Here is an 11077-nt window from a genome sequence, read left to right on the forward strand (position 1 = left end):
CCCGGACAGGCAGGGGGAGAGAAGCGGGTGGTGGCGGCGGTCTCTGGCACCGCAAAAGCCGCTGCAGTTCATTGATTTAAAGCGCCCGCTTTAAATCAATGATATGAAGCGGTGTCGTCTGGGGGGGGATAAATAGCCGATAACTTATACCGGAATATCGGTATAAATTATCGGCTATCGGCCCTAACCGCCACAGATTATCGGTATCGGCCCTAAAAAAAAAAATCTGTATCGGTCAATCCCTACTATTTTGTATCTGTAACAAGTCTAGATACAGGGAAAGTCCTGGCAAAAGTAATCACAGGCTGGTGTTTTACAAACATACAGAGTTTTTTGGCGTATTGTTGTGCATTTTTTTGCCCTCATACGTGCATACCACATACGTACATCTCATTAGTGTACCATTTTGTACCTGTTAATCTGTCAAGGGCCTACATACTGTGAAAGTCCAAGCAACAGTACTCACAAGCTGTTGTTTTACAAAAATAGAGGTTTTTTTGCGTATTGTTGCACATTTTTCTGCCCTCATCAGTGCATACCGCATACGTACATCTAATTAGTGTACCATTTTGTAACTGTTAATCTGTAAAGGGCCTACATACTGTGAAAGGACAGCCAAAAGTAATCACCTGGTGCTGTTCTAGACAAATACTGTAAAGAGTAGTGAAGCGTATTGTAATACCCTCTTATGCACTAAGTATGTCAGGAAGAGAAGTGCCAGGACGTGCACAGAGGAGTGGAAGAGGCCTAAATACTTCAGGCAGAGGTCACAGCAGACTAGGGGAGAGTGGCAGTGAGAGGTCTGAGCTCTCGTTATCAGCCAGCGGTCGTGTCTCGACCAGCAACCCATCTGCCGTCGTCGATTGATTAACACGCTCATCCATTTCATCACAAGTGACATCTGACACCCCCAGTCAACAGTCGGTGGGTTCCTCAGACACAACCCTTAGTTGGCATGGTCCGGGAGCAGTCCCTGTCCTCCCATTGCCTCTGTCCTATGCTGTTCCCTCTCCTACAGAAGTATCTTATGCTGTGGGTTCAGCTCCACTATTCATTGAGGACGATCTAATAGAGGACAGTCAGCAGCTACTGCCCAGCCAAGAAGGGGAGGAGACATGCGCCGCTTGCTCCGCTAGGCGGCCAAGTAGTGATGAGGAGAGTGATGTGGGAGGCGGTGTTGCCAGGGTTCCGGGTCGTGAAGCAGACACTGTTGTGGAACCTGAGTGAGGACATCAGTGACATGCAGACACCTGTTGATGATGATGAAGCCGATCACAATTGGGAGCCGAGTGCAGAAGGGGCTTCATCATCATCAGGAGAAGAGAGTTGCAGGTTGCCATTGAGGCAGCAGCTGAGCCAGCAAGGCGGTAGCATAGTTGGCAGTCAGCATGATGGCAGAAGTGGAAATTCTGGAGCCAAACGTGCCCGGGGGAGACCACCTGCTTCGCGACAGCCTACCTTTCTGGAAGGTAGTGGAACAGGGGTTCCTGGAGACGGCGCCAGTAGCAGTCAATTAGTGCAGACTGTAGGTGGGAAAATCAGCTACTTGGCGGTGTGGCAGTTTTTCATCAGGCATCCGGAGGAGGTTCACGTAGCCACATGCAAGATATGTCGGCAGAAGGTGAAGCGTGGCCAGGGTCCCAATGTCGGCACCACGGCCCTGCGTCAACACATGCTTCGCCACCATAAGGCAGCCTGGGAGAACTGTGGCTCTGATGTAGTGGTCCAGCCTGCTGCATTACCCAGTGGCCATCCGCTCCCTCCTTCATCCAGCCAAGGCTCCACCACCTCAGCCAAAAGGGAGCTGTGAGTCAAACCCTCCTTCTATCGCTCCAGATGCTCCTGCTTCTCCCACTTTTAGTCAGCCGTTCCGCCAGCAATCTATCGGCGAAGCCATGGCCAAGAGACAACCGTATGCGCCCACTCATCCAACGGCGCAGAAGTGCTCCTGTCCAAGTTGCTGGTGCTGCAGTCCCTCCAATTTCAAGTGGCGGACTCTGTACCTTTCAGAGAATTGATGGATTGTGCCGAGCCGAGGTGGAGAGTCCCAAGCCGTCATTTCTTTGCGAAGAAGGCAGTACCAGCCCTGCATAAGTTTGTACAAGAGAAGGTGGGCCAGTCCTTGAGCCTGTCGGTGTGTTCAAAAGTGCACGGCAGCGCCGATGTGTGGAGTGTCTTTTACGGCCCACTGGGTAAATGTAGTTCCTGCACAGCCACAACAGCAACTTGGACAGGTCACCACTTTCTCCTCTCGCTCTTAGGCAGGCGGTCCTGTGACAGTGTGCAACTCCGCCTCCTCATCCTCCACGTGTCCTCGGCCTCCACTGCACATAGAAATCTCAGTGGCCCTTCATCGTACCATATGTGTAGGGCACGGCAGTGTCACGCTGTTCTTCACATGGTTTGCCTTGGCGAACTGAGTCACACAGGGGTGGAACTGCTAAAATTCATTTGTCAAGAAATCGGAGTATGGCTTACTCCACGAAATCTGGAATTGGGAACCATGGTGACCGACAACGGGAAAAACATTGTGTCCGCGCTGCGACAAAGAAGTGTGAAACATGCGCCCTGCATGGTACACGTGTTCAATCTGGTTGTCAAGCACTTCCTGAAGTCTTCACCCCATTTGCAAGACATCCTTACAATGGCAAGGAAACTGTGCATGCACTTCAGCCACTCGTACACTGTAAAGCACACCCTCCTTGAGCTGCAGCGTCAGAACGGTATCCCACAACATAGTCTTATTTGTGACATTGCCACACGTTGAAATTCCACCCTCCATATGTTGGACAGACTATACGAACAAAGAAAAGCCATCATGATTTCTTGATGATCCAAACAGATAGGAGAACTCCCCTGTGTAACTCCAATGTGAACCAGTGGCAGCTCATATGTGACACCTGCAGTTTGGTGAGGCCCTTTGAGGAAACCACATTATTTGTAGGTCGCCTGTATTACGGGATGAACGACGTAATTCCACTCCTACATTTCCTACAACAAATGATTGAAACGATGGCTGTCATGGCAATGGAGACGTTGTGCCTACATCTCATGGCTACATGAGCCCTGTGGGGGCTGAACTGTTGGATGAGGGGCAGAGTGGAGCACAGTTTAGGTTGGATGAGATGGGCGGTGTTTCTAGTCATTGGACAGGAGAAGAGAAGCAGGAGCAGCCAGAGGAGCTAGAGGGTTATGAGGAAGGTGAGACAGAGGACCCAGACACACAGTGGCAGTATGCAGTGGAGATGGAGGCAGATAGTCCCTCCCAGTCACTGACACAAATGGCACGATGCATGCTCAGTTGCTTGCGTAGTGTCCCTCAAATTGTCAAAATTCGTAAGCAGGATGACTTCTGGCTCTCCACCTTATTGGACCCTCGCTGTCGTCCCAGAATGGGGGCCTTTTTTTTACACCCACTGAGAGGGAGGACAAACTGAACTACTACAGAGAGATCCTACGTAGTCAGTTGGCCGATGGCTATCGGCGACATGGTTCATCCACTCGCAGGTCTGACTCGGGGGGACCTCTGCGCCCACCTTCCACTGCCATGGCTGCTGCGGAGGGGAGGGGTGGCAGAAGCAGTACCAGCTCCATTATCAACATCCTAAGTCTACAGTCGGTGATGAGTAGCTTTCTTCACCCGCATAGTGAAGCAACTCATCAGCAGCAGGTAGACATGGAGCAGGACCTGAACCAGCAGGTGGTGGCATACCTTGACATGGACATGCCAACAAACCTTGAAGATCCGCTGGAGTTCTGGGCTTGATTTATGGCCGCAACTAGCAGAGTTTGCCCTGGAAAAGCTGTCCTGCCCGGCCAGTAGTGTGCCATCAGAGAGGGTGTTTAGTGCGGCCGGGGCCAAAGTCACCCCAAGGCGAACTCGTCTGTCCATGAAAAATGTGGAGAGACTGACCTTTGTGAAGATTAATCAGGGATGGATCAGCCAGGATTTCCAGCCACCAATGCCAGATGCCTCAGAGAAGATTGACCATGCTGCTACACCAACACTTCACAATTATAGTTATGAAACCCTCTTGGGTACTGTGAATGCCTGCTCCTGACTCATCCTGTGTCTTTCAGGAACTACTTGCCTCACTGATGCTTCGGGCCTTGGGCCTTTAATTTTTGGATGTTTAGCAGTAGCTAAATACATGCTTAATGCAAATTTCAACTTTGATCTTGCAATGTAAAGGGGTTATGAAACCCTCGGGTGTACTGCTGATGCCTGCGCCTGTGTCTTTCAGGAATTACTTGGCTTACTGATGCTTCTGGGCTTGGGCCTTACATTTTTGGACGGTAGCACTACATAACATGCATCTTCAATAGAGATTTCAAAATTGCCTTTTAATTTTAGGGGTTGCGAACCCCTCTTGTCTACTCATGCTGCTTCCTGCTCCACTCTGTCAGCCCATTGGTCCTGTTACAGTGTGCGACTCCGCCTCCACATCCTCCACTGTGTCCTAAGCCTCCACTGCACGGACAAGTCTCAGTGGCCCTTCAGCAAGTCATGTGTGCATGGCACGGCAGTGTCACGCTGTTCTTCACATGGTTTGCCTTGGCGAAAAATCTTGGAAACAATGGCTGGTATGGGTAATGGAGACGTTGCACCTACATCTCATGGCCACATGAGCCCTGTGGGGGCTTGTTAGATTTGGTCCTTTTGGCCCTGGGTCTGGGAATTAAAATGTTATGATAGGTAGCACCAGCTATCAAAAATCTTCATTTTAAATTTAAAAATTTCTTGTGTTTTTTCTTGGGGATTGTGAAGCCCTGGTGTGTACTCATGCTTTAGCCAACTCCATGCTGTGTCATTCAGGCACTATATGGTTTACTGATGCCGCTGCTGTGCCTGGGTCTGGGAATAAAAATTTAGTTATGGTAGGTAGCACCAGCTATCCAAAATCTTCGGTTTACATTTCTAAATTCATCTTTTAATCATAGGGATTGTGAAGGCTTAGTGCCTACTCATGCTGCTGGCAACTCCTGGCTGTGTCATTCAGCCACTATATGGTGTCCTCATGCTTCAGCCTCATCCACGGTGTGTCATTCAGCCACTATATGGTCTCCTCATGCTTCCAACATCTCAACGCTGTGCCATTCAGCCACTATATGGTCTCCTCATGCTGCCAACGCCTCCACGCTGTGCCATTCAGCCACTATATGGTCTCCTCACACTGATGCCACCTCCAGGCTCTGTCATTGTGCCTCTCTGCGGCAGTGATTCTAAAAGAGATGCTGGTAATCTGCATGTTATTATGAATAACAGTATTATTTCACTACCCGAGCACACTCCATATGCATGTTAGAACACAGCAAAGTGTTCTATACCCCTTTTGAGTCTGTCTGTAGGCTAGAAATGGCCTTTTTTTTATATAGATTCGCCTTGAAAAAATTTGGATCGAAACAAACTTTTTCGGAAAATTCGCTCATCTCTATCTATTAACTATGTTTATTAACTTTAGATACGATAAGGAAATATACCATAAAGAAATCATAGCTGAATGTAATGTGTTGGAAAGGAAAAAATAGTTGGAGCTGATGTATTTTTGTATGTATTAGTCTCATAATGGAGAAAGAATACACCTGGCTACAGCTATATGAGTGAGCTTGTCTCAACAGCAGTTTCACAGAGTGAATACTGGATATGTATTGTGCCTGGGCAGCATATGCAATAGGTGGTGTTCAATGTTTCAAAAGACAAGTCCAGTAATACATCTCTGGTAAGGAGGATAAAATGGAACAACTCACCAAATCTTACTGTTAATTTAAAGCCTTTACTCAGTAGAAAACTTACAAAACAAAGCAGCATGTGTGGGGAGACGTCTACGATGGGCGACAAAGAAGGAGCATTGCTTTTACTGAATAAAGGCTCTACGTTAACAGCAAGATCAAGCGAGTTGTTCAGTTTTTTTTTTTTTTTATATCATTTTTTAAATAATTGTTTATTTTGAAGAAGAAATTTTCAATTTTCCGAACAAAAATATAACAAAAGAGAAAACATTGTACAGAGGAATGTGAAGCGGTAGAAACACATATTCAATAAAACTTTATCCTCCTTACCTGAGACTTTTTTATGTATATATTCTCCTCCAGAACCCGGGTGCACGTGTTTGTTTCCAGACCTGGTTCTGGACCCACCGGAAATCCCTCTTGCAGTGCATACCACTGGGTTGTGCATTCCACGTGACGTCACCAGAAGTGGCGCTCTGGAAAAACCATCTTAAAGGTTTTGCTCTGGTTATGTTTGGGTTGCTGGATGCCAGAAGATCATTTTATATTTGATCCATCCAGGAGGGGAGTATGCAGATGACACTTGTATCCCCCCACCCCCACAGTGGAGTTAGTTGGATATTGGAATATGGATGTGGATTTAAAATGAGATAGTATGCCCCATTATGAGCTAGCTGTGGACATTTTTTCTATTTCAGTTGTTGTCTTTGCTTCCAGACCTTTTTGCACATCCCTCACTCCATGTGTTAAAAACTTTTTACTTGTGTAATTTCACATTATTACACACATTTCTGAGCTTATTTGTTTTGGTTTCTTGGTATGGACTAATTGGGTTGTTACTAATATCTGGTGAAAAATTCATGTCAATATCACCTTTGGAAATATATTTTGTGAGGTGATGTGTTCAATACTTCTTATTTTACCTTCTTATTATACAGTTCATTCCAGGTCTATCAAGCACAAGAAAATTATTGAGCACATATTTTTTTGGAATACATGTTTATTCCACTATAAACTGCACATACCATATTTATCGGCGTATAACATGCACTGGTGTATAACATGCACCCTCATTTTAACAAGGAAATTTATGTAAAAAAATGTTGGTTTTGTTTTATGGAAACTTGAAAATGAAAAAAAAAAAACTCTTGTTATTTGCATGTTTTGACCTCCATATATTAGTTTTTCCACCTTCAGAGCTGTATTAGGGTTTCTTTTTTGCGCCATGAACTGTTGTTTTTAGTGGTAGCATGTTTATTTAGGTCTGGCTTTTTGATACTTATAAATTTTTTTAGGATGTGATGTAACCAAAAATAAACAATTTTGGAGTTTGGAACTTTTTTGCATTTATGCCATTGATCAACAAGATCAGGAATGTTATAATTTTACAGTTCGGACGATAATAATTGATATCATTTTTTTTTCTTATTTTTTCATAGTGTTTTATTTGAATAAAGGAAAAAGGGGTGATTTAACCTCTTAAGGACGCAGTTCCGGTGTTTAAAACGGGGTCACGCCATGACCACGCATCACACCGGGTCGGTCCCGGCTGCTATTCATAGCCGGGACCCTGGGCTAATAGCGCGCGGCACCGATCGATGTGGCGCGCGCTATTAACCCTTCAGACGTAGCAATCAAAGTTGATCACCACGCTGAAAATGAAAGTAAATGCTTCCTGACAGCTCAGTCGGGCTGATTGGGACTATCGCGATAAAATCGCGATGTCCCGATCAGCTAGGACACGAGCGGAGGACCCCTTACCTTGCTCAGTCACGTCCGATCTGGGTTTGATTGCTCCAAGCCTGAGCTACAGGCTTGAGCAATCGAGCCCCTATCTCGCTGATCCATGCAAAGCTATGGCTTTGCAGGGATCAGTATAAGAGATCAGTGTGTGTAGTGTTCTAGCCCTCTATGGGTGCTATAGCACTGCAAAAAAAAAAGTGAAAAAAAGTCATTTAACCCCTAAAAATAAAAGTTTGAATCACCCCCTTTTCCTATATAAAAAAAAAACACGTGTAAATAAAAATAAACATGTGGCATCGGGCGTGTGTAAATGTCCGAACTATAAAAATATATCATTAATTAAACCGCACGGTCAATGGCGTACGCGCCAAAAAATGTCAAAGTCCAAAATAGAGTATTTTTGGTCACTTTTTACATCATAAAAAAATGAATATAAAGCGATCAAAAAGTCCGATCAATGCAAAAATGGTACCGATAAATACTTAAGTACACTGCGCAAAAAATGAACCCCATACCGGCCCGTACACGGAAAAATTTAAAAGTTATAGGGGGTCAGAAGATGACAATTTTAAACGTATACATTTTCCTGCATGTAGTTATGATTTTTTTTCAAAGTACGACAAAATTAAACCTATATAAGTAGGGTATCATTTTAACCGCATGGACCTACAGAATAAAGATAAGGTGTTATTTTTACTGAAAAATGCACTGTGTAGAAACGGAAGCCCCCAAAATTTACAAAATGAAATTTTTTCTTCAATTTTGTCACACAATGAATTTTTTTTCCATTTTGCCGTGGAATTTTTGGTACAATGACTAATGTCACTGCAAAGTAGAATTGGTGGCGCAAAAAAGAAGCCATCATATGGAATTTTATGTGCTAAATTTTAAACGTTATGATTTTTAGAAGGTGATGAGGAAAAAAAATTTATGCAAATATGGAAAAATGCTCAGTCCTTAAGGGGTAAAATTTTTATTAGTATGCAGATTTTTTAAAGAGTACCTGCCATCTCCATTGCTTTATATTATGCTGCTGGTATGTTGCCCTCTTCATTACCTGCCCCTCACAGTTTTTCTTTTTCATTTTTGCCCAGTATCCTCTTTCAAAGCTTGCTCACTGCAGGCAGTGTTCAATGTAGCTGAGGTGCACCATGCAGCGTGCACAGCGCTCGCTCCCATCTGTCTGTCTGACTGGCAAAGAGCTGTGCAAAGAGCAGTGTTCAGGCTGCACTATGAGATTTAGGACTCATGTATGAGTCTGAACTTATGAGAGACCTGCAGCCGGGACATGTAGGGAGACCCCTAGTGGTCAGTTTTTACAAGTCAAAATAAATATATAAATATAATTTTTTTTTTTTTATGACATAGTATTAGAAAGTTGTTTCATTCATTTACAACATATAAAAAGATTTTGTGATGACATGTACTCTTTAAATATTTTTAAAAACTTTTTTTTCTTTTTTATTTAATTTCCAACACATTTTTGGCCCTCCAGGTGCCTATTACAAGCCAAAATTAGATGGTTTACAAAAATCTATGTGATGCTATTGCATTATATTTATCTGTGCTATCTGCGCTCGATTGCTAAGGGCTGCCTTAGGCAATCACAGAGCCCGGGAAGACGCAGAGGAGCAGGTAAGTGTGGTCGCCCAGTACAGAGTCACGTCCGACACTACATATGGCCTGGGGCTTCCTTTTCAACCCATAGTGACACAGTTAGTGTTTAAATGCCATGATCGCTATTGATCACAGCATTTAAGCATTTAGATGATGGAAATCGGAGCCAGCTCTGATGTCCTTCATTTCCTGCAGCTGTCAGCTGCTGATTATCTGCCGGTTATGAAGCAGATCTGACATGAGGGCCCGCGCAATTTTCCCCTCACCCGACCCATGACATATATGTATGTCATGGGTCAGGAAGGGGTTCATTTTATATTTACAGTATTTGAGGCTCATCCAGACTGCCTACCTCTGGGTCCTCTTTATTTTCCAGTTGTGTTCCACTTGTGCTGATGCTGAGGCCGGAGTGACGCTATCACCTGGCTCTCTGCATCAGAGAGGGCGCGCGAAAGAGCTGTGCAGGGGAAGATTGTGTGGCTCCTGTTTAATCCCCAGGACCGGCTTAGAACACACAGTATCGGCGTAGAACACACAGTTAAAGTTTTAGCATCATAATTTAGTTTAAAAAGTGTGTGTTATAAGCCGATAAGTGGTATACCCTGTTTGTCCTTGTCTCTCAAGCACAGCAAAAATATTTCACATCTATTGTTATGAAATGTGTTTATTCCACTATAAACTGCACCTACAGGTGAAACTCGAAAAATTTGAATATCGTCCAAAGTTTATTTATTTCAGTAATGCAACTTAAAAGGTGAAACTAAAATATGGGAGAGACTCATTATATGCAAAGCAAGATAATTCAAGCTGTGATTTGTCATAATTGTGAGGATTATGGCTTACAGCTCAAGAAAACCCCCAAAGCCCCCCCCCCCCCAAATACTATGATTTGGGGAGTCATGTCATTTGGGGAGTCATGTACATTTACGTTCTGTGCATAACCGCGGGCATCGGAGCGATGCCCGTGTCATGCGCGGCTGATCCCGGCTGCTGATCGCAGCCAGGGACCCGCCGGCAATGGCCGACGCCCGTGATCTCTTGGGCGTCCGCCAATAACCCCTCAGGTGCCGGGATCAATACAGATCCCGGCATCTGCGGCAATGCGCGATTTGAATGAATGATCGGATCGCCCGCAGCGCTGCTGCGGGGATCCGATCATTCACAACGCCGCACGGAGGTCCCCTCTCCTTCCTCCGTCCGGCTCCCGGCGTCTCCGGCTTTGGTCTGTGATCGAGCAGACCAGAGCAGAAGATCGCCGATAATACTGATCTGTTCTATGTCCTATACATAGAACAGATCAGTATTAGCAATCATGGTATTGCTATGAATAGTCCCCTATGGGGACTATTCAAGTGTAAAAAAAAATGTAAAAGTAAAAAAAAAAGTGAAAAATCCCCTCCCCCAATAAAAAAGTAAAACGTCTGTTTTTTCCTATTTTACCCCCAAAAAGCGTAAAATTTTTTTTTATAGACATATTTGGTGTCGCCGCGTGCGTAAATGTCCGAACTATTAAAATAAAATGTTAATGATCCCGTACGGTGAACGGCGTGAACGAAAAAAAAAAAAAAGTCCAAAATTCCTACTTTTTAAATACATTTTATGAAAAAAAATTATAAAAAATGTATTAAAAGTTTTTTATATGCAAATGTGGTATCAAAAAAAAGTACAGATCATGGCGCAAAAAATGAGCCCCCATACCGCCGCTTATACGGAAAAATAAAAAAGTTAGAGGTCATCAAAATAAAGGGATTATAAACATACTAATTTGGTTAAAAAGTTTGTGATTTTTTTTAAGCGCAACAATAATAGAAAAGTACGTAATAATGGGTATCATTTTAATCGTATTGACCCTCAGAATAAAGAACACGTCATTTTTACCATAAATTGTACGGCGTGAAAACGAAACCCTCCAAAAATAGCAAAATTGCGTTTTTAGTTTTAATTTCCCCACAAAAATAGTGTTTTTTGGTTGCGCCATACATTTTAT

This window comes from Hyla sarda, chromosome 2, assembly GCF_029499605.1.
Source record: "Hyla sarda isolate aHylSar1 chromosome 2, aHylSar1.hap1, whole genome shotgun sequence".
Lineage (NCBI taxonomy): Eukaryota > Metazoa > Chordata > Amphibia > Anura > Hylidae > Hyla > Hyla sarda.